The sequence below is a fragment of the Taudactylus pleione genome, unplaced genomic scaffold, assembly GCF_031769625.1.
Source record: "Taudactylus pleione unplaced genomic scaffold, aTauple2 ptg000311l, whole genome shotgun sequence".
Classification (NCBI taxonomy): Eukaryota; Metazoa; Chordata; class Amphibia; order Anura; family Myobatrachidae; genus Taudactylus; species Taudactylus pleione.
Genome location: NW_028284712.1, coordinates 510796 through 538458, shown reverse-complemented (window position 1 = coordinate 538458; position 27663 = coordinate 510796). Strand labels below are relative to the sequence as shown.

Below are 27663 nucleotides of genomic sequence, written 5' to 3'. Positions count from 1 at the left end.
GTGGGCTGTTAATTTGATTTTTACATTTTTAATTTCCTGTGTCACCCTAAGTTTTCTGACATCTACGAAGTTGAGCTTTAAAACAGTCTTGAAACTAAATGCTCAATATGTGGAGAGAAGCTCAGTGGTGAGGCTACATGCAGAGTACTGTAGTTGCTCCTAAAACTAACCTTGGGGAAGGTCTGAGATTAGAGCCACATGCTGCTCTCACAGAGCATTTCTTGACTGAAGCAAGTGAGTTCCCATCAATATTGGTCAGCTTGTAACTTCAAAGCAGAAGACACTGTATGCACTAAAACTCATGTGCTGCTATTGATGCAAAGTTCTCAAGCTTGGAATTGGCTCATGGCTGGCAAATTTAAGTTCAATGGCTGAGAGGAAGTACATAGCTGCTTTCCAACTCAATTTAGACTACTCTCTCTCCACATTTTGCTAATGTATGCCTCATCTTAGGCTGCTCTAAATGTTTCTATTTCCCTATCTATGAAAAGTGAATATTTTAATATTCAGTTAGAAACTCAACTGGATTTAATTCTTCAATTTAAAACCTATATTTTATAAGGTCATCATTTTTTTACTCTAAAAATTTTAAAGTTTGCAAATCCTTATTTTATAGAGATGTGGGCTGTTAATTTGATTTTTACATTTTTAATTTCCTGTGTCACCCTAAGTTTTCTGACATCTTCGAAATTGAGCTTTAAAACAGTCTTGAAACTAAATGCTCAATATGTGGAGAGAAGCTCAGTTGTGAGGCTACATGCAGAATACTGTAGTTGCTCCTAAAACTAACCTTGGGGAAGGTCTGAGATTAGAGCCACATGCTGCTTTCACAGAGCATTTCTTGACTGAAGTAAGTGAGATCCCATCAATATTGGTCAGCTGGTAACTTCAAAGCAGAAGACACTGTATGCACTAAAACTCCTGTGCTGCTATTGATGCAAAGTTCTCAAGCTTGGAATTGGCTCATGGCTGGCAAATCTAAGTTCAATGGCTGAGAGGAAGTACATAGCTGCTTTCCATCTCAATTCAGACTACTCTCTCTCCACATTTCGCTAATGTATGCCTCATCTTAGGCTGCTCTAAATGTATCTATTTCCCTATCTATGAAAAGTGAAAATTTGAAAATTCAGTTAGAAACTCAACTGGATTTAATTCTTCAATTTAAAACCTATATTTTATAAGGTCATCATTTTTTTACTCTAAAAATTTGAAAGTTTTCAAATCCTTATTTTATAGAGATGTGGGCTGTTAATTTGATTTTTACATTTTTAATTTCCTGTGTCACCCTAAGTTTTCTGACATCTTCGAAGTTGAGCTTTAAAACAGTCTTGAAACTAAATGCTCAATATGTGGAGAGAAGCTCAGTGGTGAGGCTACATGCAGAGTACTGTAGTTGCTCCTAAAACAAACCTTGGGGAAGGTCTGAGATTAGAGCCACATGCTGCTCTCACAGAGCATTTCTTGACTGAAGCAAGTGAGTTCCCATCAATATTGGTCAGCTTGTAACTTCAAAGCAGAAGACACTGTATGCACTAAAACTCATGTGCTGCTATTGATGCAAAGTTCTCAAGCTTGGAATTGGCTCATGGCTGGCAAATCTAAGTTCAATGGCTGAGAGGAAGTACATAGCTGCTTTCCATCTCAATTCAGACTACTCTCTCTCCACATTTTGCTAATGTATGCCTCATCTTAGGCTGCTCTAAATGTATCTATTTCCCTATCTATGAAAAGTGAAAATTTGAATATTCAGTTAGAAACTCAACTGGATTTAATTCTTCAATTTAAAACCTATATTTTATAAGGTCATCATTTTTTTACTCTAAAAATTTGAAAGCTTTCAAATCCTTATTTTATAGAGATGTGGGCTGTTAATTTGATTTTTACATTTTTAATTTCCTGTGTCACCCTAAGTTTTCTGACATCTTCGAAGTTGAGCTTTATAACAGTCTTGAAACTAAATGCTCAATATGTGGAGAGAAGATCAGTGGTGAGGCTACATGCAGAGTACTGTAGTTGCTCCTAAAACAAACCTTGGGGAAGGTCTGAGATTAGAGCCACATGCTGCTCTCACAGAGCATTTCTTGACTGAAGCAAGTGAGTTCCCATCAATATTGGTCAGCTTGTAACTTCAAAGCAGAAGACACTGTATGCATTAAAACTCCTGTGCTGCTATTGATGCAAAGTTCTCAAGCTTGGAATTGGCTCATGGCTGGCAAATTTAAGTTCAATGGCTGAGAGGAAGTACATAGCTGCTTTCCAACTCATTTTAGACTACTCTCTCTCCACATTTTGCTAATGTATGCCTCATCTTAGGCTGCTCTAAATGTATCTATTTCCCTATCTATGAAAAGTGAAAATTTTAATATTCAGTTAGAAACTCAACTGGATTTAATTCTTCAATTTAAAACCTATATTTTATAAGGTCTTCATTTTTTTACTCTAAAAATTTTAAAGTTTGCAAATCCTTATTTTATAGAGATGTGGGCTGTTAGTTTGATTTTTACATTTTTAATTTCCTGTGTCACCCTAAGTTTTCTGACATCTTCGAAGTTGAGCTTTAAAACAGTCTTGAAACTAAATGCTCAATATGTGGAGAGAACCTCAGTTGTGAGGCTACATGCAGAATACTGTAGTTGCTCCTAAAACTAACCTTGGGGAAGGTCTGAGATTAGAGCCACATGCTGCTTTCACAGAGCATTTCTTGACTGAAGTAAGTGAGATCCCATCAATATTGGTCAGCTGGTAACTTCAAAGCAGAAGACACTGTATGCACTAAAACTCCTGTGCTGCTATTGATGCAAAGTTCTCAAGCTTGGAATTGGCTCATGGCTGGCAAATTTAAGTTCAATGGCTGAGAGGAAGTACATAGCTGCTTTCCGACTCAATTCAGACTACTCTCTCTCCACATTTTGCTAATGTATGCCTCATCTTGGGCTGCTCTAAATGTATCTATTTCCTTATCTATAAATATTGAAAATTTGAATATTCAGTTAGAAACACAACTGGATTTAATTCTTCAATTTAAAACCAATATTTTATAAGGTCATCATTTTTTTACTCTAAAAGTTTGAAAGTTTTCAAATCCTTATTTTATAGAGATGTGGGCTGTGAATTTTATTTTTACATTTTTAATTTCCTGTGTCACCCTAAGTTTTCTGACACCATCAAAGTTGAGCTTTAAAACAGTCTTGAAACTAAATGCTCAATATGTGGAGAGAAGCTCAGTGGTGAGGCTACATGCAGAGTACTGTAGTTGCTCCTAAAACAAACCTTGGGGAAGGTCTGAGATTAGAGCCACATGCTGCTCTCACAGAGCATTTCTTGACTGAAGCAAGTGAGTTCCCATCAATATTGGTCAGCTTGTAACTTCAAAGCAGAAGACACTGTATGCACTAAAACTCATGTGTTGCTATTGATGCAAAGTTCTCAAGCTTGGAATTGGCTCATTGCTAGCAAATTTAAGTTCAATGGCTGAGAGGAAGTACATAGCTGCTTTCCAACTCAATTCAGACTACTCTCTCTCCACATTTTGCTAATGTATGCCTCATCTTAGGCTGCTCTAAATGTATCTATTTCCCTATCTATGAAAAGTGAAAATTTGAATATTCAGTTAGAAACTCAACTAGATTTAATACTTCAATTTAAAACCTATATTTTATAAGGTCATCATTTTTTTACTCTAAAAATTTTAAAGTTTTCAAATCCTGATTTTATAGAGATGTGGGCTGTTAATTTGATTTTTACATTTTTAATTTCCTGTGTCACCCTAAGTTTTCTGACATCTTCGAAATTGAGCTTTAAAACAGTCTTGAAACTAAATGCTCAATATGTGGAGAGAAGCTCAGTTGTGAGGCTACATGCAGAATACTGTAGTTGCTCCTAAAACTAACCTTGGGGAAGGTCTGAGATTAGAGCCACATGCTGCTTTCACAGAGCATTTCTTGACTGAAGTAAGTGAGATTCCATCAATATTGGTCAGCTGGTAACTTCAAAGCAGAAGACACTGTATGCACTAAAACTCCTGTGCTGCTATTGATGCAAAGTTCTCAAGCTTGGAATTGGCTCATGGCTGGCAAATTTAAGTTCAATGGCTGAGAGGAAGTACATAGCTGCTTTCCGACTCAACTCAGACTACTCTCCCTCCACATTTTGCTAATGTATGCCTCATCTTAGGCTGCTCTAAATGTATCTATTTCCTTATCTATGAAAAGTGAAAATTTGAATATTCAGTTAGAAACACAACTGGATTTAATTCTTCAATTTAAAACCTATATTTTATAAGGTCATCATTTTTTTACTCTAAAAGTAAGAACGTTTTCAAATACTTATTTTATAGAGATGTGGGCTGTTAATTTGATTTTTACATTTTTAATTTCCTGTGTCACCCTAAGTTTTCTGACATCTACGAAGTTGAGCTTTAAAACAGTCTTGAAACTAAATGCTCAATATGTGGAGAGAAGCTCAGTGGTGAGGCTACATGCAGAGTACTGTAGTTGCTCCTAAAACTAACCTTGGGGAAGGTCTGAGATTAGAGCCACATGCTGCTCTCACAGAGCATTTCTTGACTGAAGCAAGTGAGTTCCCATCAATATTGGTCAGCTTGTAACTTCAAAGCAGAAGACACTGTATGCACTAAAACTCATGTGCTGCTATTGATGCAAAGTTCTCAAGCTTGGAATTGGCTCATGGCTGGCAAATTTAAGTTCAATGGCTGAGAGGAAGTACATAGCTGCTTTCCAACTCAATTTAGACTACTCTCTCTCCACATTTTGCTAATGTATGCCTCATCTTAGGCTGCTCTAAATGTTTCTATTTCCCTATCTATGAAAAGTGAATATTTTAATATTCAGTTAGAAACTCAACTGGATTTAATTCTTCAATTTAAAACCTATATTTTATAAGGTCATCATTTTTTTACTCTAAAAATTTTAAAGTTTGCAAATCCTTATTTTATAGAGATGTGGGCTGTTAATTTGATTTTTACATTTTTAATTTCCTGTGTCACCCTAAGTTTTCTGACATCTTCGAAATTGAGCTTTAAAACAGTCTTGAAACTAAATGCTCAATATGTGGAGAGAAGCTCAGTTGTGAGGCTACATGCAGAATACTGTAGTTGCTCCTAAAACTAACCTTGGGGAAGGTCTGAGATTAGAGCCACATGCTGCTTTCACAGAGCATTTCTTGACTGAAGTAAGTGAGATCCCATCAATATTGGTCAGCTGGTAACTTCAAAGCAGAAGACACTGTATGCACTAAAACTCCTGTGCTGCTATTGATGCAAAGTTCTCAAGCTTGGAATTGGCTCATGGCTGGCAAATCTAAGTTCAATGGCTGAGAGGAAGTACATAGCTGCTTTCCATCTCAATTCAGACTACTCTCTCTCCACATTTCGCTAATGTATGCCTCATCTTAGGCTGCTCTAAATGTATCTATTTCCCTATCTATGAAAAGTGAAAATTTGAAAATTCAGTTAGAAACTCAACTGGATTTAATTCTTCAATTTAAAACCTATATTTTATAAGGTCATCATTTTTTTACTCTAAAAATTTGAAAGCTTTCAAATCCTTATTTTATAGAGATGTGGGCTGTTAATTTGATTTTTACATTTTTAATTTCCTGTGTCACCCTAAGTTTTCTGACATCTTCGAAGTTGAGCTTTATAACAGTCTTGAAACTAAATGCTCAATATGTGGAGAGAAGATCAGTGGTGAGGCTACATGCAGAGTACTGTAGTTGCTCCTAAAACAAACCTTGGGGAAGGTCTGAGATTAGAGCCACATGCTGCTCTCACAGAGCATTTCTTGACTGAAGCAAGTGAGTTCCCATCAATATTGGTCAGCTTGTAACTTCAAAGCAGAAGACACTGTATGCATTAAAACTCCTGTGCTGCTATTGATGCAAAGTTCTCAAGCTTGGAATTGGCTCATGGCTGGCAAATTTAAGTTCAATGGCTGAGAGGAAGTACATAGCTGCTTTCCAACTCAATTTAGACTACTCTCTCTCCACATTTTGCTAATGTATGCCTCATCTTAGGCTGCTCTAAATGTATCTATTTCCCTATCTATGAAAAGTGAAAATTTTAATATTCAGTTAGAAACTCAACTGGATTTAATTCTTCAATTTAAAACCTATATTTTATAAGGTCTTCATTTTTTTACTCTAAAAATTTTAAAGTTTGCAAATCCTTATTTTATAGAGATGTGGGCTGTTAGTTTGATTTTTACATTTTTAATTTCCTGTGTCACCCTAAGTTTTCTGACATCTTCGAAGTTGAGCTTTAAAACAGTCTTGAAACTAAATGCTCAATATGTGGAGAGAACCTCAGTTGTGAGGCTACATGCAGAATACTGTAGTTGCTCCTAAAACTAACCTTGGGGAAGGTCTGAGATTAGAGCCACATGCTGCTTTCACAGAGCATTTCTTGACTGAAGTAAGTGAGATCCCATCAATATTGGTCAGCTGGTAACTTCAAAGCAGAAGACACTGTATGCACTAAAACTCCTGTGCTGCTATTGATGCAAAGTTCTCAAGCTTAGAATTGGCTCATGGCTGGCAAATTTAAGTTCAATGGCTGAGAGGAAGTACATAGCTGCTTTCCGACTCAATTCAGACTACTCTCTCTCCACATTTTGCTAATGTATGCCTCATCTTGGGCTGCTCTAAATGTATCTATTTCCTTATCTATAAATATTGAAAATTTTAATATTCATTTAGAAACACAACTGGTTTAATTCTTCAATTTAAAACCAATATTTTATAAGGTCATCATTTTTTTACTCTAAAAGTTTGAAAGTTTTCAAATCCTTATTTTATAGAGATGTGGGCTGTGAATTTTATTTTTACATTTTTAATTTCCTGTGTCACCCTAAGTTTTCTGACATCTTCGAAATTGAGCTTTAAAACAGTCTTGAAACTAAATGCTCAATATGTGGAGAGAAGCTCAGTGGTGAGGCTACATGCAGAGTACTGTAGTTGCTCCTAAAGCTAACCTTGGGGAAGGTCTGAGATTAGAGCCACATGCTGCTCTCACAGAGCATTTCTTGACTGAAGCAAGTGAGTTCCCATCAATATTGGTCAGCTTGTAACTTCAAAGCAGAAGACACTGTATGCACTAAAACTTATGTGCTGCTATTGATGCAAAGTTCTCAAGCTTGGAATTGGCTCATGGCTGGCAAATTTAAGTTCAATGGCTGAGAGGAAGTACATAGCTGCTTTCCAACTCAATTCAGACTACTCTCTCTCCACATTTTGCTAATGTATGCCTCATCTTAGGCTGCTCTAAATGTATCTATTTCCCTATCTATGAAAAGTGAAAATTTGAATATTCAGTTAGAAACTCAACTGGATTTAATACTTCAATTTAAAACCAATATTTTATAAGGTCATCATTTTTTTACTCTAAAAATTTGAAAGTTTTCAAATCCTGATTTTATAGAGATGTGGGCTGTTAATTTGATTTTTACATTTTTAATTTCCTGTGTCACCCTAAGTTTTCTGATATCTTCGAAATTGAGCTTTAAAACAGTCTTGAAACTAAATGCTCAATATGTGGAGAGAAGCTCAGTTGTGAGGCTACATGCAGAATACTGTAGTTGCTCCTAAAACTAACCTTGGGGAAGGTCTGAGATTAGAGCCACATGCTGCTTTCACAGAGCATTTCTTGACTGAAGTAAGTGAGATCCCATCAATATTGGTCAGCTGGTAACTTCAAAGCAGAAGACACTGTATGCACTAAAACTCCTGTGCTGCTATTGATGCAAAGTTCTCAAGCTTGGAATTGGCTCATGGCTGGCAAATTTAAGTTCAATGGCTGAGAGGAAGTACATAGCTGCTTTCCGACTCAATTCAGACTACTCTCTCTCCACATTTTGCTAATGTATGCCTCATCTTGGGCTGCTCTAAATGTATCTATTTCCTTATCTATAAATATTGAAAATTTGAATATTCAGTTAGAAACACAACTGGATTTAATTCTTCAATTTAAAACCAATATTTTATAAGGTCATCATTTTTTTACTCTAAAAGTTTGAAAGTTTTCAAATCCTTATTTTATAGAGATGTGGGCTGTGAATTTTATTTTTACATTTTTAATTTCCTGTGTCACCCTAAGTTTTCTGACACCATCAAAGTTGAGCTTTAAAACAGTCTTGAAACTAAATGCTCAATATGTGGAGAGAAGCTCAGTGGTGAGGCTACATGCAGAGTACTGTAGTTGCTCCTAAAACAAACCTTGGGGAAGGTCTGAGATTAGAGCCACATGCTGCTCTCACAGAGCATTTCTTGACTGAAGCAAGTGAGTTCCCATCAATATTGGTCAGCTTGTAACTTCAAAGCAGAAGACACTGTATGCACTAAAACTCATGTGTTGCTATTGATGCAAAGTTCTCAAGCTTGGAATTGGCTCATTGCTAGCAAATTTAAGTTCAATGGCTGAGAGGAAGTACATAGCTGCTTTCCAACTCAATTCAGACTACTCTCTCTCCACATTTTGCTAATGTATGCCTCATCTTAGGCTGCTCTAAATGTATCTATTTCCCTATCTATGAAAAGTGAAAATTTGAATATTTAGTAAGAAACTCAACTGGATTTAATACTTCAATTTAAAACCTATATTTTATAAGGTCATCATTTTTTTTTCTCTAAAAATTTTAAAGTTTTCAAATCCTGATTTTATAGAGATGTGGGCTGTTAATTTGATTTTTACATTTTTAATTTCCTGTGTCACCCTAAGTTTTCTGACATCTTCGAAATTGAGCTTTAAAACAGTCTTGAAACTAAATGCTCAATATGTGGAGAGAAGCTCAGTGGTGAGGCTACATGCAGAGTACTGTAGTTGCTCCTAAAACAAACCTTGGGGAAGGTCTGAGATTAGATCCACATGCTGCTCTCACAGAGCATTTCTTGACTGAAGCAAGTGAGTTCCCATCAAAATTGGTCAGCTTGTAACTTCAAAGCAGAAGACACTGTATGCACTAAAACTCATGTGTTGCTATTGATGCAAAGTTCTCAAGCTTGGAATTGGCTCATGGCTGGCAAATTTAAGTTCAAGGGCTGAGAGGAAGTACATAGCTGCTTTCCAACTCAATTCAGACTACTCTCTCTCCACATTTTGCTAATGTATGCCTCATCTTAGGCTGCTCTAAATGTATCTATTTCCCTATCTATGAAAAGTGAAAATTTGAATATTCAGTTAGAAACACAACTGGATTTAATACTTCAATTTAAAACCTATATTTTATAAGGTCATCATTTTTTTACTCTAAAAATTTTAAAGTTTTCAAATCCTGATTTTATAGAGATGTGGGCTGTTAATTTGATTTTTACATTTTTAATTTCCTGTGTCACCCTAAGTTTTCTGACATCTTCGAAATTGAGCTTTAAAACAGTCTTGAAACTAAATGCTCAATATGTGGAGAGAACCTCAGTTGTGAGGCTACATGCAGAATACTGTAGTTGCTCCTAAAACTAACCTTGGGGAAGGTCTGAGATTAGAGCCACATGCTGCTTTCACAGAGCATTTCTTGACTGAAGTAAGTGAGATCCCATCAATATTGGTCAGCTGGTAACTTCAAAGCAGAAGACACTGTATGCACTAAAACTCCTGTGCTGCTATTGATGCAAAGTTCTCAAGCTTGGAATTGGCTCATGGCTGGCAAATTTAAGTTCAATGGCTGAGAGGAAGTACATAGCTGCTTTCCGACTCAATTCAGACTACTCTCTCTCCACATTTTGCTAATGTATGCCTCATCTTGGGCTGCTCTAAATGTATCTATTTCCTTATCTATAAATATTGAAAATTTGAATATTCAGTTAGAAACACAACTGGTTTAATTCTTCAATTTAAAACCAATATTTTATAAGGTCATCATTTTTTTACTCTAAAAGTTTGAAAGTTTTCAAATCCTTATTTTATAGAGATGTGGGCTGTGAATTTTATTTTTACATTTTTAATTTCCTGTGTCACCCTAAGTTTTCTGACATCTTCGAAATTGAGCTTTAAAACAGTCTTGAAACTAAATGCTCAATATGTGGAGAGAAGCTCAGTGGTGAGGCTACATGCAGAGTACTGTAGTTGCTCCTAAAGCTAACCTTGGGGAAGGTCTGAGATTAGAGCCACATGCTGCTCTCACAGAGCATTTCTTGACTGAAGCAAGTGAGTTCCCATCAATATTGGTCAGCTTGTAACTTCAAAGCAGAAGACACTGTATGCACTAAAACTCATGTGTTGCTATTGATGCAAAGTTCTCAAGCTTGGAATTGGCTCATTGCTAGCAAATTTAAGTTCAATGGCTGAGAGGAAGTACATAGCTGCTTTCCAACTCAATTCAGACTACTCTCTCTCCACATTTTGCTAATGTATGCCTCATCTTAGGCTGCTCTAAATGTATCTATTTCCCTATCTATGAAAAGTGAAAATTTGAATATTTAGTTAGAAACTCAACTGGATTTAATACTTCAATTTAAAACCTATATTTTATAAGGTCATCATTTTTTTTTCTCTAAAAATTTTAAAGTTTTCAAATCCTGATTTTATAGAGATGTGGGCTGTTAATTTGATTTCTACATTTTTAATTTCCTGTGTCACCCTAAGTTTTCTGACATCTTCGAAATTGAGCTTTAAAACAGTCTTGAAACTAAATGCTCAATATGTGGAGAGAAGCTCAGTTGTGAGGCTACATGCAGAATACTGTAGTTGCTCCTAAAACTAACCTTGGGGAAGGTCTGAGATTAGAGCCACATGCTGCTTTCACAGAGCATTTCTTGACTGAAGTAAGTGAGATTCCATCAATATTGGTCAGCTGGTAACTTCAAAGCAGAAGACACTGTATGCACTAAAACTTATGTGCTGCTATTGATGCAAAGTTCTCAAGCTTGGAATTGGCTCATGGCTGGCAAATTTAAGTTCAATGGCTGAGAGGAAGTACATAGCTGCTTTCCAACTCAATTCAGACTACTCTCTCTCCACATTTTGCTAATGTATGCCTCATCTTAGGCTGCTCTAAATGTATCTATTTCCCTATCTATGAAAAGTGAAAATTTGAATATTCAGTTAGAAACTCAACTGGATTTAATACTTCAATTTAAAACCAATATTTTATAAGGTCATCATTTTTTTACTCTAAAAATTTGAAAGTTTTCAAATCCTGATTTTATAGAGATGTGGGCTGTTAATTTGATTTTTACATTTTTAATTTCCTGTGTCACCCTAAGTTTTCTGACATCTTCGAAATTGAGCTTTAAAACAGTCTTGAAACTACATGCTCAATATGTGGAGAGAAGCTCAGTTGTGAGGCTACATGCAGAATACTGTAGTTGCTCCTAAAACTAACCTTGGGGAAGGTCTGAGATTAGAGCCACATGCTGCTTTCACAGAGCATTTCTTGACTGAAGTAAGTGAGATCCCATCAATATTGGTCAGCTGGTAACTTCAAAGCAGAAGACACTGTATGCACTAAAACTCCTGTGCTGCTATTGATGCAAAGTTCTCAAGCTTGGAATTGGCTCATGGCTGGCAAATTAAGTTCAATGGCTGAGAGGAAGTACATAGCTGCTTTCCGACTCAATTCAGACTACTCACTCTCCACATTTTGCTAATGTATGCCTCATCTTGGGCTGCTCTAAATGTATCTATTTCCTTATCTATAAATATTGAAAATTTGAATATTCAGTTAGAAACACAACTGGATTTAATTCTTCAATTTAAAACCTATATTTTATAAGGTCATCATTTTTTTACTCTAAAAGTTTGAAAGTTTTCAAATCCTTATTTTATAGAGATGTGGGCTGTGAATTTTATTTTTACATTTTTAATTTCCTGTGTCACCCTAAGTTTTCTGACACCATCAAAGTTGAGCTTTAAAACAGTCTTGAAACTAAATGCTCAATATGTGGAGAGAAGCTCAGTGGTGAGGCTACATGCAGAGTACTGTAGTTGCTCCTAAAACAAACCTTGGGGAAGGTCTGAGATTAGATCCACATGCTGCTCTCACAGAGCATTTCTTGACTGAAGCAAGTGAGTTCCCATCAAAATTGGTCAGCTTGTAACTTCAAAGCAGAAGACACTGTATGCACTAAAACTCATGTGTTGCTATTGATGCAAAGTTCTCAAGCTTGGAATTGGCTCATGGCTGGCAAATTTAAGTTCAATGGCTGAGAGGAAGTACATAGCTGCTTTCCAACTCAATTCAGACTACTCTCTCTCCACATTTTGCTAATGTATGCCTCATCTTAGGCTGCTCTAAATGTATCTATTTCCCTATCTATGAAAAGTGAAAATTTGAATATTCAGTTAGAAACTCAACTGGATTTAATACTTCAATTTAAAACCTATATTTTATAAGGTCATCATTTTTTTACTCTAAAAATTTTAAAGTTTTCAAATCCTGATTTTATAGAGATGTGGGCTGTTAATTTGATTTTTACATTTTTAATTTCCTGTGTCACCCTAAGTTTTCTGACATCTTCGAAATTGAGCTTTAAAACAGTCTTGAAACTAAATGCTCAATATGTGGAGAGAACCTCAGTTGTGAGGCTACATGCAGAATACTGTAGTTGCTCCTAAAACTAACCTTGGGGAAGGTCTGAGATTAGAGCCACATGCTGCTTTCACAGAGCATTTCTTGACTGAAGTAAGTGAGATCCCATCAATATTGGTCAGCTGGTAACTTCAAAGCAGAAGACACTGTATGCACTAAAACTCCTGTGCTGCTATTGATGCAAAGTTCTCAAGCTTGGAATTGGCTCATGGCTGGCAAATTTAAGTTCAATGGCTGAGAGGAAGTACATAGCTGCTTTCCGACTCAATTCAGACTACTCTCTCTCCACATTTTGCTAATGTATGCCTCATCTTGGGCTGCTCTAAATGTATCTATTTCCTTATCTATAAATATTGAAAATTTGAATATTCAGTTAGAAACACAACTGGTTTAATTCTTCAATTTAAAACCAATATTTTATAAGGTCATCATTTTTTTACTCTAAAAGTTTGAAAGTTTTCAAATCCTTATTTTATAGAGATGTGGGCTGTGAATTTTATTTTTACATTTTTAATTTCCTGTGTCACCCTAAGTTTTCTGACATCTTCGAAATTGAGCTTTAAAACAGTCTTGAAACTAAATGCTCAATATGTGGAGAGAAGCTCAGTGGTGAGGCTACATGCAGAGTACTGTAGTTGCTCCTAAAGCTAACCTTGGGGAAGGTCTGAGATTAGAGCCACATGCTGCTCTCACAGAGCATTTCTTGACTGAAGCAAGTGAGTTCCCATCAATATTGGTCAGCTTGTAACTTCAAAGCAGAAGACACTGTATGCACTAAAACTTATGTGCTGCTATTGATGCAAAGTTCTCAAGCTTGGAATTGGCTCATGGCTGGCAAATTTAAGTTCAATGGCTGAGAGGAAGTACATAGCTGCTTTCCAACTCAATTCAGACTACTCTCTCTCCACATTTTGCTAATGTATGCCTCATCTTAGGCTGCTCTAAATGTATCTATTTCCCTATCTATGAAAAGTGAAAATTTGAATATTCAGTTAGAAACTCAACTGGATTTAATACTTCAATTTAAAACCAATATTTTATAAGGTCATCATTTTTTTACTCTAAAAATTTGAAAGTTTTCAAATCCTGATTTTATAGAGATGTGGGCTGTTAATTTGATTTTTACATTTTTAATTTCCTGTGTCACCCTAAGTTTTCTGACATCTTCGAAATTGAGCTTTAAAACAGTCTTGAAACTAAATGCTCAATATGTGGAGAGAAGCTCAGTTGTGAGGCTACATGCAGAATACTGTAGTTGCTCCTAAAACAAACCTTGGGGAAGGTCTGAGATTAGAGCCACATGCTGCTCTCACAGAGCATTTCTTGACTGAAGCAAGTGAGTTCCCATCAATATTGGTCAGCTTGTAACTTCAAAGCAGAAGACACTGTATGCATTAAAACTCCTGTGCTGCTATTGATGCAAAGTTCTCAAGCTTGGAATTGGCTCATGGCTGGCAAATTTAAGTTCAATGGCTGAGAGGAAGTACATAGCTGCTTTCCAACTCAATTTAGACTACTCTCTCTCCACATTTTGCTAATGTATGCCTCATCTTAGGCTGCTCTAAATGTATCTATTTCCCTATCTATGAAAAGTGAAAATTTTAATATTCAGTTAGAAACTCAACTGGATTTAATTCTTCAATTTAAAACCTATATTTTATAAGGTCTTCATTTTTTTACTCTAAAAATTTGAAAGTTTTCAAATCCTTATTTTATAGAGATGTGGGCTGTTAGTTTGATTTTTACATTTTTAATTTCCTGTGTCACCCTAAGTTTTCTGACATCTTCGAAGTTGAGCTTTAAAACAGTCTTGAAACTAAATGCTCAATATGTGGAGAGAACCTCAGTTGTGAGGCTACATGCAGAATACTGTAGTTGCTCCTAAAACTAACCTTGGGGAAGGTCTGAGATTAGAGCCACATGCTGCTTTCACAGAGCATTTCTTGACTGAAGTAAGTGAGATCCCATCAATATTGGTCAGCTGGTAACTTCAAAGCAGAAGACACTGTATGCACTAAAACTCCTGTGCTGCTATTGATGCAAAGTTCTCAAGCTTGGAATTGGCTCATGGCTGGCAAATTTAAGTTCAATGGCTGAGAGGAAGTACATAGCTGCTTTCCGACTCAATTCAGACTACTCTCTCTCCACATTTTGCTAATGTATGCCTCATCTTGGGCTGCTCTAAATGTATCTATTTCCTTATCTATAAATATTGAAAATTTGAATATTCAGTTAGAAACACAACTGGATTTAATTCTTCAATTTAAAACCAATATTTTATAAGGTCATCATTTTTTTACTCTAAAAGTTTGATAGTTTTCAAATCCTTATTTTATAGAGATGTGGGCTGTGAATTTTATTTTTACATTTTTAATTTCCTGTGTCACCCTAAGTTTTCTGACACCATCAAAGTTGAGCTTTAAAACAGTCTTGAAACTAAATGCTCAATATGTGGAGAGAAGCTCAGTGGTGAGGCTACATGCAGAGTACTGTAGTTGCTCCTAAAACAAACCTTGGGGAAGGTCTGAGATTAGAGCCACATGCTGCTCTCACAGAGCATTTCTTGACTGAAGCAAGTGAGTTCCCATCAATATTGGTCAGCTTGTAACTTCAAAGCAGAAGACACTGTATGCACTAAAACTCATGTGTTGCTATTGATGCAAAGTTCTCAAGCTTGGAATTGGCTCATTGCTAGCAAATTTAAGTTCAATGGCTGAGAGGAAGTACATAGCTGCTTTCCATCTCAATTCAGACTACTCTCTCTCCACATTTTGCTAATGTATGCCTCATCTTAGGCTGCTCTAAATGTATCTATTTCCCTATCTATGAAAAGTGAAAATTTGAATATTTAGTTAGAAACTCAACTGGATTTAATACTTCAATTTAAAACCTATATTTTATAAGGTCATAATTTTTTTTTCTCTAAAAATTTTAAAGTTTTCAAATCCTGATTTTATAGAGATGTGGGCTGTTAATTTTATTTTTACATTTTTAATTTCCTGTGTCACCCTAAGTTTTCTGACATCTTCGAAATTGAGCTTTAAAACAGTCTTGAAACTAAATGCTCAATATGTGGAGAGAAGCTCAGTGGTGAGGCTACATGCAGAGTACTGTAGTTGCTCCTAAAGCTAACCTTGGGGAAGGTCTGAGATTAGAGCCACATGCTGCTCTCACAGAGCATTTCTTGACTGAAGCAAGTGAGTTCCCATCAATATTGGTCAGCTTGTAACTTCAAAGCAGAAGACACTGTATGCACTAAAACTTATGTGCTGCTATTGATGCAAAGTTCTCAAGCTTGGAATTGGCTCATGGCTGGCAAATTTAAGTTCAATGGCTGAGAGGAAGTACATAGCTGCTTTCCAACTCAATTCAGACTACTCTCTCTCCACATTTTGCTAATGTATGCCTCATCTTAGGCTGCTCTAAATGTATCTATTTCCCTATCTATGAAAAGTGAAAATTTGAATATTCAGTTAGAAACTCAACTGGATTTAATACTTCAATTTAAAACCTATATTTTATAAGGTCATCAATTTTTTACTCAAAAATTTTAAAGTTTTCAAATCCTGATTTTATAGAGATGTGGGCTGTTAATTTGATTTTTACATTTTTAATTTCCTGTGTCACCCTAAGTTTTCTGACATCTTCGAAATTGAGCTTTAAAACAGTCTTGAAACTAAATGCTCAATATGTGGAGAGAAGCTCAGTTGTGAGGCTACATGCAGAATACTGTAGTTGCTCCTAAAACAAACCTTGGGGAAGGTCTGAGATTAGAGCCACATGCTGCTTTCACAGAGCATTTCTTGACTGAAGTAAGTGAGATCCCATCAATATTGGTCAGCTGGTAACTTCAAAGCAGAAGACACTGTATGCACTAAAACTCCTGTGCTGCTATTGATGCAAAGTTCTCAAGCTTGGAATTGGCTCATGGCTGGCAAATCTAAGTTCAATGGCTGAGAGGAAGTACATAGCTGCTTTCCATCTCAATTCAGACTACTCTCTCTCCACATTTTGCTAATGTATGCCTCATCTTAGGCTGCTCTAAATGTATCTATTTCCCTATCTATGAAAAGTGAAAATTTTAATATTCAGTTAGAAACTCAACTGGATTTAATTCTTCAATTTAAAACCTATATTTTATAAGGTCATCATTTTTTTACTCTAAAAATTTGAAAGCTTTCAAATCCTTATTTTATAGAGATGTGGGCTGTTAATTTGATTTTTACATTTTTAATTTCCTGTGTCACCCTAAGTTTTCTGACATCTTCGAAGTTGAGCTTTATAACAGTCTTGAAACTAAATGCTCAATATGTGGAGAGAAGATCAGTGGTGAGGCTACATGCAGAGTACTGTAGTTGCTCCTAAAACAAACCTTGGGGAAGGTCTGAGATTAGAGCCACATACTGCTCTCACAGAGCATTTCTTGACTGAAGCAAGTGAGTTCCCATCAATATTGGTCAGCTTGTAACTTCAAAGCAGAAGACACTGTATGCATTAAAACTCCTGTGCTGCTATTGATGCAAAGTTCTCAAGCTTGGAATTGGCTCATGGCTGGCAAATTTAAGTTCAATGGCTGAGAGGAAGTACATAGCTGCTTTCCAACTCAATTTAGACTACTCTCTCTCCACATTTTGCTAATGTATGCCTCATCTTAGGCTGCTCTAAATGTATCTATTTCCCTATCTATGAAAAGTGAAAATTTTAATATTCAGTTAGAAACTCAACTGGATTTAATTCTTCAATTTAAAACCTATATTTTATAAGGTCTTCATTTTTTTACTCTAAAAATTTGAAAGTTTTCAAATCCTTATTTTATAGAGATGTGGGCTGTTAGTTTGATTTTTACATTTTTAATTTCCTGTGTCACCCTAAGTTTTCTGACATCTTCGAAGTTGAGCTTTAAAACAGTCTTGAAATTAAATGCTCAATATGTGGAGAGAACCTCAGTTGTGAGGCTACATGCAGAATACTGTAGTTGCTCCTAAAACTAACCTTGGGGAAGGTCTGAGATTAGAGCCACATGCTGCTTTCACAGAGCATTTCTTGACTGAAGTAAGTGAGATCCCATCAATATTGGTCAGCTGGTAACTTCAAAGCAGAAGACACTGTATGCACTAAAACTCCTGTGCTGCTATTGATGCAAAGTTCTCAAGCTTGGAATTGGCTCATGGCTGGCAAATTTAAGTTCAATGGCTGAGAGGAAGTACATAGCTGCTTTCCGACTCAATTCAGACTACTCTCTCTCCACATTTTGCTAATGTATGCCTCATCTTGGGCTGCTCTAAATGTATCTATTTCCTTATCTATAAATATTGAAAATTTGAATATTCAGTTAGAAACACAACTGGATTTAATTCTTCAATTTAAAACCAATATTTTATAAGGTCATCATTTTTTTACTCTAAAAGTTTGAAAGTTTTCAAATCCTTATTTTATAGAGATGTGGGCTGTGAATTTTATTTTTACATTTTTAATTTCCTGTGTCACCCTAAGTTTTCTGACACCATCAAAGTTGAGCTTTAAAACAGTCTTGAAACTAAATGCTCAATATGTGGAGAGAAGCTCAGTGGTGAGGCTACATGCAGAGTACTGTAGTTGCTCCTAAAACAAACCTTGGGGAAGGTCTGAGATTAGAGCCACATGCTGCTCTCACAGAGCATTTCTTGACTGAAGCAAGTGAGTTCCCATCAATATTGGTCAGCTTGTAACTTCAAAGCAGAAGACACTGTATGCACTAAAACTCATGTGTTGCTATTGATGCAAAGTTCTCAAGCTTGGAATTGGCTCATTGCTAGCAAATTTAAGTTCAATGGCTGAGAGGAAGTACATAGCTGCTTTCCAACTCAATTCAGACTACTCTCTCTCCACATTTTGCTAATGTATGCCTCAGCTTAGGCTGCTCTAAATGTATCTATTTCCCTATCTATGAAAAGTGAAAATTTGAATATTTAGTTAGAAACTCAACTGGATTTAATACTTCAATTTAAAACCTATATTTTATAAGGTCATCATTTTTTTTTCTCTAAAAATTTTAAAGTTTTCAAATCCTGATTTTATAGAGATGTGGGCTGTTAATTTGATTTTTACATTTTTAATTTCCTGTGTCACCCTAAGTTTTCTGACATCTTCGAAATTGAGCTTTAAAACAGTCTTGAAACTAAATGCTCAATATGTGGAGAGAAGCTCAGTGGTGAGGCTACATGCAGAGTACTGTAGTTGCTCCTAAAGCTAACCTTGGGGATGGTCTGAGATTAGAGCCACATGTTGCTCTCACAGAGCATTTCTTGACTGAAGCAAGTGAGTTCCCATCAATATTGGTCAGCTTGTAACTTCAAAGCAGAAGACACTGTATGAACTAAAACTTATGTGCTGCTATTGATGCAAAGTTCTCAAGCTTGGAATTGGCTCATGGCTGGCAAATTTAAGTTCAATGGCTGAGAGGAAGTACATAGCTGCTTTCCAACTCAATTCAGACTACTCTCTCTCCACATTTTGCTAATGTATGCCTCATCTTAGGCTGCTCTAAATGTATCTATTTCCCTATCTATGAAAAGTGAAAATTTGAATATTCAGTTAGAAACTCAACTGGATTTAATACTTCAATTTAAAACCAATATTTTATAAGGTCATCATTTTTTTACTCTAAAAATTTGAAAGTTTTCAAATCCTGATTTTATAGAGATGTGGGCTGTTAATTTGATTTTTACATTTTTAATTTCCTGTGTCACCCTAAGTTTTCTGACATCTTCGAAATTGAGCTTTAAAACAGTCTTGAAACTAAATGCTCAATATGTGGAGAGAAGCTCAGTTGTGAGGCTACATGCAGAATACTGTAGTTGCTCCTAAAACTAACCTTGGGGAAGGTCTGAGATTAGAGCCACATGCTGCTTTCACAGAGCATTTCTTGACTGAAGTAAGTGAGATCCCATCAATATTGGTCAGCTGGTAACTTCAAAGCAGAAGACACTGTATGCACTAAAACTCCTGTGCTGCTATTGATGCAAAGTTCTCAAGCTTGGAATTGGCTCATGGCTGGCAAATTAAGTTCAATGGCTGAGAGGAAGTACATAGCTGCTTTCCGACTCAATTCAGACTACTCACTCTCCACATTTTGCTAATGTATGCCTCATCTTGGGCTGCTCTAAATGTATCTATTTCCTTATCTATAAATATTGAAAATTTGAATATTCAGTTAGAAACACAACTGGATTTAATTCTTCAATTTAAAACCTATATTTTATAAGGTCATCATTTTTTTACTCTAAAAGTTTGAAAGTTTTCAAATCCTTATTTTATAGAGATGTGGGCTGTGAATTTTATTTTTACATTTTTAATTTCCTGTGTCACCCTACGTTTTCTGACACCATCAAAGTTGAGCTTTAAAACAGTCTTGAAACTAAATGCTCAATATGTGGAGAGAAGCTCAGTGGTGAGGCTACATGCAGAGTACTGTAGTTGCTCCTAAAACAAACCTTGGGGAAGGTCTGAGATTAGATCCACATGCTGCTCTCACAGAGCATTTCTTGACTGAAGCAAGTGAGTTCCCATCAAAATTGGTCAGCTTGTAACTTCAAAGCAGAAGACACTGTATGCACTAAAACTCATGTGTTGCTATTGATGCAAAGTTCTCAAGCTTGGAATTGGCTCATGGCTGGCAAATTTAAGTTCAATGGCTGAGAGGAAGTACATAGCTGCTTTCCAACTCAATTCAGACTACTCTCTCTCCACATTTTGCTAATGTATGCCTCATCTTAGGCTGCTCTAAATGTATCTATTTCCCTATCTATGAAAAGTGAAAATTTGAATATTCAGTTAGAAACTCAACTGGATTTAATACTTCAATTTAAAACCTATATTTTATAAGGTCATCATTTTTTTACTCTAAAAATTTTAAAGTTTTCAAATCCTGATTTTAAAGAGATGTGGGCTGTTAATTTGATTTTTACATTTTTAATTTCCTGTGTCACCCTAAGTTTTCTGACATCTTCGAAATTGAGCTTTAAAACAGTCTTGAAACTAAATGCTCAATATGTGGAGAGAAGCTCAGTTGTGAGGCTACATGCAGAATACTGTAGTTGCTCCTAAAACTAACCTTGGGGAAGGTCTGAGATTAGAGCCACATGCTGCTTTCACAGAGCATTTCTTGACTGAAGTAAGTGAGATTCCATCAATATTGGTCAGCTGGTAACTTCAAAGCAGAAGACACTGTATGCACTAAAACTCCTGTGCTGCTATTGATGCAAAGTTCTCAAGCTTGGAATTGGCTCATGGCTGGCAAATTTAAGTTCAATGGCTGAGAGGAAGTACATAGCTGCTTTCCGACTCAACTCAGACTACTCTCCCTCCACATTTTGCTAATGTATGCCTCATCTTAGGCTGCTCTAAATGTATCTATTTCCTTATCTATGAAAAGTGAAAATTTGAATATTCAGTTAGAAACACAACTGGATTTAATTCTTCAATTTAAAACCTATATTTTATAAGGTCATCATTTTTTTACTCTAAAAGTAAGAACGTTTTCAAATACTTATTTTATAGAGATGTGGGCTGTTAATTTGATTTTTACATTTTTAATTTCCTGTGTCACCCTAAGTTTTCTGACATCTACGAAGTTGAGCTTTAAAACAGTCTTGAAACTAAATGCTCAATATGTGGAGAGAAGCTCAGTGGTGAGGCTACATGCAGAGTACTGTAGTTGCTCCTAAAACTAACCTTGGGGAAGGTCTGAGATTAGAGCCACATGCTGCTCTCACAGAGCATTTCTTGACTGAAGCAAGTGAGTTCCCATCAATATTGGTCAGCTTGTAACTTCAAAGCAGAAGACACTGTATGCACTAAAACTCATGTGCTGCTATTGATGCAAAGTTCTCAAGCTTGGAATTTGCTCATGGCTGGCAAATTTAAGTTCAATGGCTGAGAGGAAGTACATAGCTGCTTTCCAACTCAATTTAGACTACTCTCTCTCCACATTTTGCTAATGTATGCCTCATCTTAGGCTGCTCTAAATGTATCTATTTCCCTATCTATGAAAAGTGAATATTTTAATATTCAGTTAGAAACTCAACTGGATTTAATTCTTCAATTTAAAACCTATATTTTATAAGGTCATCATTTTTTTACTCTAAAAATTTTAAAGTTTGCAAATCCTTATTTTATAGAGATGTGGGCTGTTAATTTGATTTTTACATTTTTAATTTCCTGTGTCACCCTAAGTTTTCTGACATCTTCGAAATTGAGCTTTAAAACAGTCTTGAAACTAAATGCTCAATATGTGGAGAGAAGCTCAGTTGTGAGGCTACATGCAGAATACTGTAGTTGCTCCTAAAACTAACCTTGGGGAAGGTCTGAGATTAGAGCCACATGCTGCTTTCACAGAGCATTTCTTGACTGAAGTAAGTGAGATCCCATCAATATTGGTCAGCTGGTAACTTCAAAGCAGAAGACACTGTATGCACTAAAACTCCTGTGCTGCTATTGATGCAAAGTTCTCAAGCTTGGAATTGGCTCATGGCTGGCAAATCTAAGTTCAATGGCTGAGAGGAAGTACATAGCTGCTTTCCATCTCAATTCAGACTACTCTCTCTCCACATTTCGCTAATGTATGCCTCATCTTAGGCTGCTCTAAATGTATCTATTTCCCTATCTATGAAAAGTGAAAATTTGAATATTCAGTTAGAAACTCAACTGGATTTAATTCTTCAATTTAAAACCTATATTTTATAAGGTCATCATTTTTTTACTCTAAAAATTTGAAAGTTTTCAAATCCTTATTTTATAGAGATGTGGGCTGTTAATTTGATTTTTACATTTTTAATTTCCTGTGTCACCCTAAGTTTTCTGACATCTTCGAAATTGAGCTTTAAAACAGTCTTGAAACTAAATGCTCAATATGTGGAGAGAAGCTCAGTGGTGAGGCTACATGCAGAGTACTGTAGTTGCTCCTAAAACAAACCTTGGGGAAGGTCTGAGATTAGAGCCACATGCTGCTCTCACAGAGCATTTCTTGACTGAAGCAAGTGAGTTCCCATCAATATTGGTCAGCTTGTAACTTCAAAGCAGAAGACACTGTATGCACTAAAACTCATGTGCTGCTATTGATGCAAAGTTCTCAAGCTTGGAATTGGCTCATGGCTGGCAAATTTAAGTTCAATGGCTGAGAGGAAGTACGTAGCTGCTTTCCAACTCAATTTAGACTACTCTCTCTCCACATTTTGCTAATGTATGCCTCATCTTAGGCTGCTCTAAATGTATCTATTTCCCTATCTATGAAAAGTGAAAATTTGAATATTCAGTTAGAAACTCAACTGGATTTAATTCTTCAATTTAAAACCTATATTTTATAAGGTCATCATTTTTTTATTCTAAAAATTTGAAAGTTTTCAAATCCTTATTTTATAGAGATGTGGGCTGTTAGTTTGATTTTTACATTTTTAATTTCCTGTGTCACCCTAAGTTTTCTGACATCTTCGAAGTTGAGCTTTAAAACAGTCTTGAAACTAAATGCTCAATATGTGGAGAGAAGCTCAGTGGTGAGGCTACATGCAGAGTACTGTAGTTGCTCCTAAAACTAACTTTGGGGAAGGTCTGAGATTAGAGCCACATGCTGCTCTCACAGAGCATTTCTTGACTGAAGCAAGTGAGTTCCCATCAATATTGGTCAGCTTGTAACTTCAAAGCAGAAGACACTGTATGCACTAAAACTCCTGTGCTGCTATTGATGCAAAGTTCTCAAGCTTGGAATTGGCTCATGGCTGGCAAATTTAAGTTCAATGGCTGAGAGGAAGTACATAGCTGCTTTCCGACTCAACTCAGACTACTCTCCCTCCACATTTTGCTAATGTATGCCTCATCTTAGGCTGTTCTAAATGTATCTATTTCCTTATCTATGAAAAGTTAAAATTTGAATATTCAGTTAGAAACACAACTGGATTTAATTCTTCAATTTAAAACCTATATTTTATAAGGTCATCATTTTTTTACTCTAAAAATTTGAAAGTTTTCAAATCCTTATTTTATAGAGATGTGGGCTGTTAATTTGATTTTTACATTTTTAATTTCCTGTGTCACCCTAAGTTTTCTGACATCTACGAAGTTGAGCTTTAAAACAGTCTTGAAACTAAATGCTCAATATGTGGAGAGAAGCTCAGTGGTGAGGCTACATGCAGAGTACTGTAGTTGCTCCTAAAACTAACCTGGGGAAGGTCTGAGATTAGAGCCACATGCTGCTCTCACAGAGCATTTCTTGACTGAAGCAAGTGAGTTCCCATCAATATTGGTCAGCTTGTAACTTCAAAGCAGAAGACACTGTATGCATTAAAACTCCTGTGCTCCTATTGATGCAAAGTTCTCAAGTTTGGAATTGGCTCATGGCTGGCAAATCTAAGTTCAATGGCTGAGAGGAAGTACATAGCTGCTTTCCATCTCAATTCAGACTACTCTCTCTCCACATTTTGCTAATGTATGCCTCATCTTAGGCTGCTCTAAATGTATCTATTTCCTTATCTATGAAAAGTGAAAATTTGAATATTCAGTTAGAAACTCAACTGGATTTAATACTTCAATTTAAAACCTATATTTTATAAGGTCATCATTTTTTTACTCTAAAAGTTTGAAAGTTTCAAATCCTTATTTTATAAAGATGTGGGCTGTTAATTTGATTTTTACATTTTTAATTTCCTGTGTCACCCTAAGTTTTCTGACATATTCAAAGTTAAGCTTTAAAACAGTCTTGAAACTAAATGCTCAATTTGTGGAGAGAAGCTCAGTGGTGAGGCTACATGCAGAGTACTGTAGTTGCTCCTAAAACTAATCTGGGGGAAGGTCTGAGATTTGAGCCACATGCTGCTCTCACAGAGCATTTCTTGACTGAAGCAATTGAGTTTCCATCAACATTGGTCAGCTTGTAACTTCAAAGCAGAAGACACTGTATGCACTAAAACTCATGTGCTGCTATTGATGCAAAGTTGTCAAGCTTGGAATTGGCTCATGGCTGGCAAATTTAAGTTCAATGGCTGAGATGAAGCACATAGCTGCTTTCCAACTCAATTCAGACTACTCTCCACATTTTGCTAATGTATGCCTCATCTTAGGCTGCTCTAAATGTATCTATTTCCCTATCTATGAAAAGTGAAAATTTGAATATTCAGTTAGAAACTCAACTGGATTTAATACTTCAATTTAAAACCTATATTTTATAAGGTCATCATTTTTTTACTCTAAAAATTTGAAAGTTTTCAAATACTTATTTTATAGAGATGTGGGCTGTTAATTTGATTTTTAAATTTTTAATTTCCTGTGTCACCCTAAGTTTTCTGACATCTACGAAGTTGAGCTTTAAAACAGTCTTGAAACTAAATGCTCAATATGTGGAGAGAAGCTCAGTGGTGAGGCTACATGCAGAGTACTGTAGTTGCTCCTAAAACTAACCTTGGGGAAGGTCTGAGATTAGAGCCACATGCTGCTCTCACAGAGCATTTCTTGACTGAAGCAAGTGAGTTCCCATCAATATTGGTCAGCTTGTATCTTCAAAGCAGAAGACACTGTATGCATTAAAACTCCTGTGCTGCTATTGATGCAAAGTTCTCAAGCTTGGAATTGGCTCATGGCTGGCAAATCTAAGTTCTATGGCTGAGAGGAAGTACATAGCTGCTTTCCATCTCAATTCAGACTACTCTCTCTCCACATTTTGCTAATGTATGCCTCATCTTAGGCTGCTCTAAATGTATCTATTTCCCTATCTATGAAAAGTGAAAATTTGAATATTCAGTTAGAAACTCAACTTGATTTAATTCTTCAATTTAAAACCTATATTTTATAAGGTCATCATTTTTTTACTCTAAAACTTTGAAAGTTTTCAAATCCTTATTTTATAGAGATGTGGGCTGTTAATTTGATTTTTACATTTTTAATTTCCTGTGACATCTTCGAAATTGAGCTTTAAAACAGTCTTGAAACTAAATGCTCAATATGTGGAGAGAAGCTCAGTGGTGAGGCTACATGCAGAGTACTGTAGTTGCTCCTAAAACTAACCTTGGGGAAGGTCTGAGATTAGAGCCACATGCTGCTCTCACAGAGCATTTCTTCACTGAAGCAAGTGAGTTCCCATCAATATTGGTCAGCTTGTAACTTCAAAACAGAAGACACTATGCATTAAAACTCATGTGCTGCTATTGATGCAAAGTTCTCAAGCTGGGAATTGGCTCATGGCTGGCAAATTTAAGTTCAATGGCTGAGAGGAAGTACATAGCTGCATTCCAACTCAATTCAGACTACTCTCTCTCCACATTTTGCTAATGTATGCCTCATCTTAGGATGCTCTAAATGTATCTATTTCCCTATCTATGAAAAGTGAAAATTTGAATATTCAGTTAGAAACTCAACTGGATTTAATACTTCAATTTAAAACCTATATTTTATAAGGTCATCATTTTTTTACTCTAAAAATTTGAAAGTTTTCAAATCCTGATTTTTTTGAGATGTGGGCTGTTAATTTGATTTTTACATTTTTAATTTCCTGTGTCACCCTAAGTTTTCTGACATCTTCAAAGTTAAGCTTTAAAACAGTCTTGAAACTAAATGCTCAATATGTGGAGAGAAGCTCAGTGGTGAGGCTACATGCAGAGTACTGTAGTTGCTTCTAAAACAAACCTTGGGGAAGGTCTGAGATTTGAGCCACATGCTGCTCTCACAGAACATTTCTTGACTGAAGCAAGTGAGTTCCCATCAACATTGGTCAACTTGTAACTTCAAAGCAGAAGACACTGTATGCACTAAAACTCATGTGCTGCTATTGATGCAAAGTTCTCAAGCTTGGAATTGGCTCATGGCTGGCAAATTTAAGTTCAATGGCTGAGATGAAGCACATAGCTGCTTTCCAACTCAATTCAGACTACTCTCTCTCCACATTTTGCTAATGTATGCCTCATCTTAGGCTGCTCTAAATGTATCTATTTCCCTATCTATGAAAAGTGAAAGTTTGAATAATCAGTTAGAAACTCAACTGGATTTATTACTTCAATTTAAAACCTATATTTTATAGGGTCATCAATTTTTTACTCTAAAAATTTGAAAGTTTTCAAATCCTTATTTTATAGAGATGTGGGCTGTTAATTTGATTTTTACATTTTTAATTTCCTGTGACATCTTCGAAATTGAGCTTTAAAACAGTCTTGAAACTAAATGCTCAATATGTGGAGAGAAGCTCAGTGGTGAGGCTACATGCAGAGTACTGTAGTTGCTCCTAAAACAAACCTTGGGGAAGGTATGAGATTAGAGCCACATGCTGCTCTCACAGAGCATTTCTTGACTGAAGCAAGTGAGTTCCCATCAATATTGGTCAGCTTGTAACTTCAAAGCAGAAGACACTGAATGCACTAAAAATCATGTGTTGCTATTGATGCAAAGTTCTCAAGCTTGGAATTGGCTCATGGCTAGCAAATTTAAGTTCAATGGCTGAGAGGAAGTACATAGCTGCTTTCCGACTCAATTCAGACTACTCTCTCTCCACATTTTGCTAATGTATGCCTCATCTTAGGCTGCTCTAAATGTATCTATTTCCCTATCTATGAAAAGTGAAAATTTGAATATTCAGTTAGAAACTCAACTGGATTTAATTCTTCAATTTAAAACCTATATTTTATAAGGTCATCATTTTTTTACTCTAAAAATTTGAAAGTTTTCAAATCCTTATTTTATAGAGATGTGGGCTGTTAGTTTGATTTTTACATTTTTAATTTCCTGTGTCTCCCTAAGTTTTCTGACATCTTCGAAGTTGAGCTTTAAAACAGTCATGAAACTAAATGCTCAATATGTGGAGAGAAGCTCAGTGGTGAGGCTACATGCAGAGTACTGTAGTTGCTCTGAAAACTAACCTTGGGGAAGGTCTGAGATTAGAGCCACATGCTGCTCTCACAGAGCATTTCTTGACTGAAGCAAGTGAGTTCTCATCAATATTGGTCAGCTTGTAACTTCAAAGCAGAAGACACTGTATGCACTAAAACTCCTGTGCTGCTATTGATGCAAAGTTCTCAAGCTTGGAATTGGCTCATAGCTGGCAAATTTAAGTTCAATGGGTGAGAGGAAGTATATAGCTGCTTTCCAACTCAATTCAGACTACTCTCTCTCCACA

At 36.0% G+C, this 27663-nt stretch overlaps 45 non-coding genes across 45 annotated transcripts; all 45 read left to right on the top strand.

Moving 5' to 3' along the window:
* The first annotated feature begins 111 nt into the window (after window positions 1–111).
* LOC148511185 (Nuclear RNase P) lies at window positions 112–424 on the top strand. The gene has a single exon (XR_015869070.1).
* Window positions 425–731: 307 nt separating this feature from the next.
* LOC148511184 (Nuclear RNase P) lies at window positions 732–1044 on the top strand. Its single transcript, XR_015868843.1, has one exon.
* Window positions 1045–1351: 307 nt separating this feature from the next.
* LOC148511183 (Nuclear RNase P) lies at window positions 1352–1664 on the top strand. The gene has a single exon (XR_015869259.1).
* A 307-nt stretch (window positions 1665–1971) lies between these two features.
* LOC148511182 (Nuclear RNase P) lies at window positions 1972–2284 on the top strand. The gene has a single exon (XR_015869367.1).
* A 307-nt stretch (window positions 2285–2591) lies between these two features.
* Window positions 2592–2904, top strand: LOC148511181 (Nuclear RNase P). The gene has a single exon (XR_015868832.1).
* Window positions 2905–3211: 307 nt separating this feature from the next.
* Window positions 3212–3524, top strand: LOC148511180 (Nuclear RNase P). The gene has a single exon (XR_015869085.1).
* Window positions 3525–3831: 307 nt separating this feature from the next.
* On the top strand, window positions 3832–4144 carry LOC148511179 (Nuclear RNase P). The gene has a single exon (XR_015868876.1).
* Window positions 4145–4451: 307 nt separating this feature from the next.
* Window positions 4452–4764, top strand: LOC148511178 (Nuclear RNase P). The gene has a single exon (XR_015869069.1).
* A 307-nt stretch (window positions 4765–5071) lies between these two features.
* LOC148511177 (Nuclear RNase P) lies at window positions 5072–5384 on the top strand. Its single transcript, XR_015868842.1, has one exon.
* A 307-nt stretch (window positions 5385–5691) lies between these two features.
* LOC148511176 (Nuclear RNase P) lies at window positions 5692–6004 on the top strand. The gene has a single exon (XR_015869182.1).
* A 307-nt stretch (window positions 6005–6311) lies between these two features.
* LOC148511175 (Nuclear RNase P) lies at window positions 6312–6624 on the top strand. Its single transcript, XR_015868872.1, has one exon.
* A 306-nt stretch (window positions 6625–6930) lies between these two features.
* Window positions 6931–7243, top strand: LOC148511174 (Nuclear RNase P). Its single transcript, XR_015868947.1, has one exon.
* Window positions 7244–7550: 307 nt separating this feature from the next.
* LOC148511173 (Nuclear RNase P) lies at window positions 7551–7863 on the top strand. The gene has a single exon (XR_015868822.1).
* Window positions 7864–8170: 307 nt separating this feature from the next.
* Window positions 8171–8483, top strand: LOC148511172 (Nuclear RNase P). Its single transcript, XR_015869084.1, has one exon.
* Window positions 8484–8791: 308 nt separating this feature from the next.
* On the top strand, window positions 8792–9104 carry LOC148511171 (Nuclear RNase P). The gene has a single exon (XR_015869341.1).
* A 307-nt stretch (window positions 9105–9411) lies between these two features.
* Window positions 9412–9724, top strand: LOC148511170 (Nuclear RNase P). Its single transcript, XR_015868837.1, has one exon.
* Window positions 9725–10030: 306 nt separating this feature from the next.
* Window positions 10031–10343, top strand: LOC148511169 (Nuclear RNase P). Its single transcript, XR_015869107.1, has one exon.
* Window positions 10344–10651: 308 nt separating this feature from the next.
* Window positions 10652–10964, top strand: LOC148511168 (Nuclear RNase P). Its single transcript, XR_015868802.1, has one exon.
* A 307-nt stretch (window positions 10965–11271) lies between these two features.
* LOC148511167 (Nuclear RNase P) lies at window positions 11272–11583 on the top strand. The gene has a single exon (XR_015868861.1).
* A 307-nt stretch (window positions 11584–11890) lies between these two features.
* LOC148511166 (Nuclear RNase P) lies at window positions 11891–12203 on the top strand. Its single transcript, XR_015869196.1, has one exon.
* A 307-nt stretch (window positions 12204–12510) lies between these two features.
* Window positions 12511–12823, top strand: LOC148511165 (Nuclear RNase P). The gene has a single exon (XR_015868836.1).
* Window positions 12824–13129: 306 nt separating this feature from the next.
* On the top strand, window positions 13130–13442 carry LOC148511164 (Nuclear RNase P). Its single transcript, XR_015868946.1, has one exon.
* Window positions 13443–13749: 307 nt separating this feature from the next.
* On the top strand, window positions 13750–14062 carry LOC148511163 (Nuclear RNase P). The gene has a single exon (XR_015869340.1).
* A 307-nt stretch (window positions 14063–14369) lies between these two features.
* Window positions 14370–14682, top strand: LOC148511162 (Nuclear RNase P). The gene has a single exon (XR_015868835.1).
* A 307-nt stretch (window positions 14683–14989) lies between these two features.
* On the top strand, window positions 14990–15302 carry LOC148511161 (Nuclear RNase P). The gene has a single exon (XR_015869324.1).
* A 308-nt stretch (window positions 15303–15610) lies between these two features.
* On the top strand, window positions 15611–15923 carry LOC148511160 (Nuclear RNase P). The gene has a single exon (XR_015868945.1).
* A 306-nt stretch (window positions 15924–16229) lies between these two features.
* On the top strand, window positions 16230–16542 carry LOC148511159 (Nuclear RNase P). The gene has a single exon (XR_015868845.1).
* Window positions 16543–16849: 307 nt separating this feature from the next.
* On the top strand, window positions 16850–17162 carry LOC148511158 (Nuclear RNase P). Its single transcript, XR_015869225.1, has one exon.
* Window positions 17163–17469: 307 nt separating this feature from the next.
* Window positions 17470–17782, top strand: LOC148511157 (Nuclear RNase P). The gene has a single exon (XR_015868834.1).
* A 307-nt stretch (window positions 17783–18089) lies between these two features.
* On the top strand, window positions 18090–18402 carry LOC148511156 (Nuclear RNase P). The gene has a single exon (XR_015869083.1).
* Window positions 18403–18710: 308 nt separating this feature from the next.
* Window positions 18711–19023, top strand: LOC148511155 (Nuclear RNase P). Its single transcript, XR_015869228.1, has one exon.
* Window positions 19024–19330: 307 nt separating this feature from the next.
* LOC148511154 (Nuclear RNase P) lies at window positions 19331–19642 on the top strand. Its single transcript, XR_015868859.1, has one exon.
* A 307-nt stretch (window positions 19643–19949) lies between these two features.
* LOC148511153 (Nuclear RNase P) lies at window positions 19950–20262 on the top strand. Its single transcript, XR_015869195.1, has one exon.
* A 307-nt stretch (window positions 20263–20569) lies between these two features.
* Window positions 20570–20882, top strand: LOC148511152 (Nuclear RNase P). The gene has a single exon (XR_015868875.1).
* Window positions 20883–21189: 307 nt separating this feature from the next.
* LOC148511151 (Nuclear RNase P) lies at window positions 21190–21502 on the top strand. Its single transcript, XR_015869206.1, has one exon.
* Window positions 21503–21809: 307 nt separating this feature from the next.
* On the top strand, window positions 21810–22122 carry LOC148511150 (Nuclear RNase P). The gene has a single exon (XR_015868841.1).
* Window positions 22123–22429: 307 nt separating this feature from the next.
* Window positions 22430–22742, top strand: LOC148511149 (Nuclear RNase P). The gene has a single exon (XR_015869097.1).
* Window positions 22743–23049: 307 nt separating this feature from the next.
* LOC148511148 (Nuclear RNase P) lies at window positions 23050–23362 on the top strand. Its single transcript, XR_015868784.1, has one exon.
* A 307-nt stretch (window positions 23363–23669) lies between these two features.
* LOC148511147 (Nuclear RNase P) lies at window positions 23670–23981 on the top strand. The gene has a single exon (XR_015868806.1).
* A 306-nt stretch (window positions 23982–24287) lies between these two features.
* Window positions 24288–24601, top strand: LOC148511146 (Nuclear RNase P). The gene has a single exon (XR_015868874.1).
* Window positions 24602–24903: 302 nt separating this feature from the next.
* LOC148511145 (Nuclear RNase P) lies at window positions 24904–25216 on the top strand. Its single transcript, XR_015869326.1, has one exon.
* Window positions 25217–25506: 290 nt separating this feature from the next.
* Window positions 25507–25817, top strand: LOC148511144 (Nuclear RNase P). The gene has a single exon (XR_015868769.1).
* Window positions 25818–26124: 307 nt separating this feature from the next.
* Window positions 26125–26437, top strand: LOC148511143 (Nuclear RNase P). Its single transcript, XR_015869349.1, has one exon.
* A 290-nt stretch (window positions 26438–26727) lies between these two features.
* On the top strand, window positions 26728–27040 carry LOC148511142 (Nuclear RNase P). The gene has a single exon (XR_015868789.1).
* A 307-nt stretch (window positions 27041–27347) lies between these two features.
* Window positions 27348–27660, top strand: LOC148511141 (Nuclear RNase P). Its single transcript, XR_015869066.1, has one exon.
* Window positions 27661–27663: the final 3 nt, after the last annotated feature.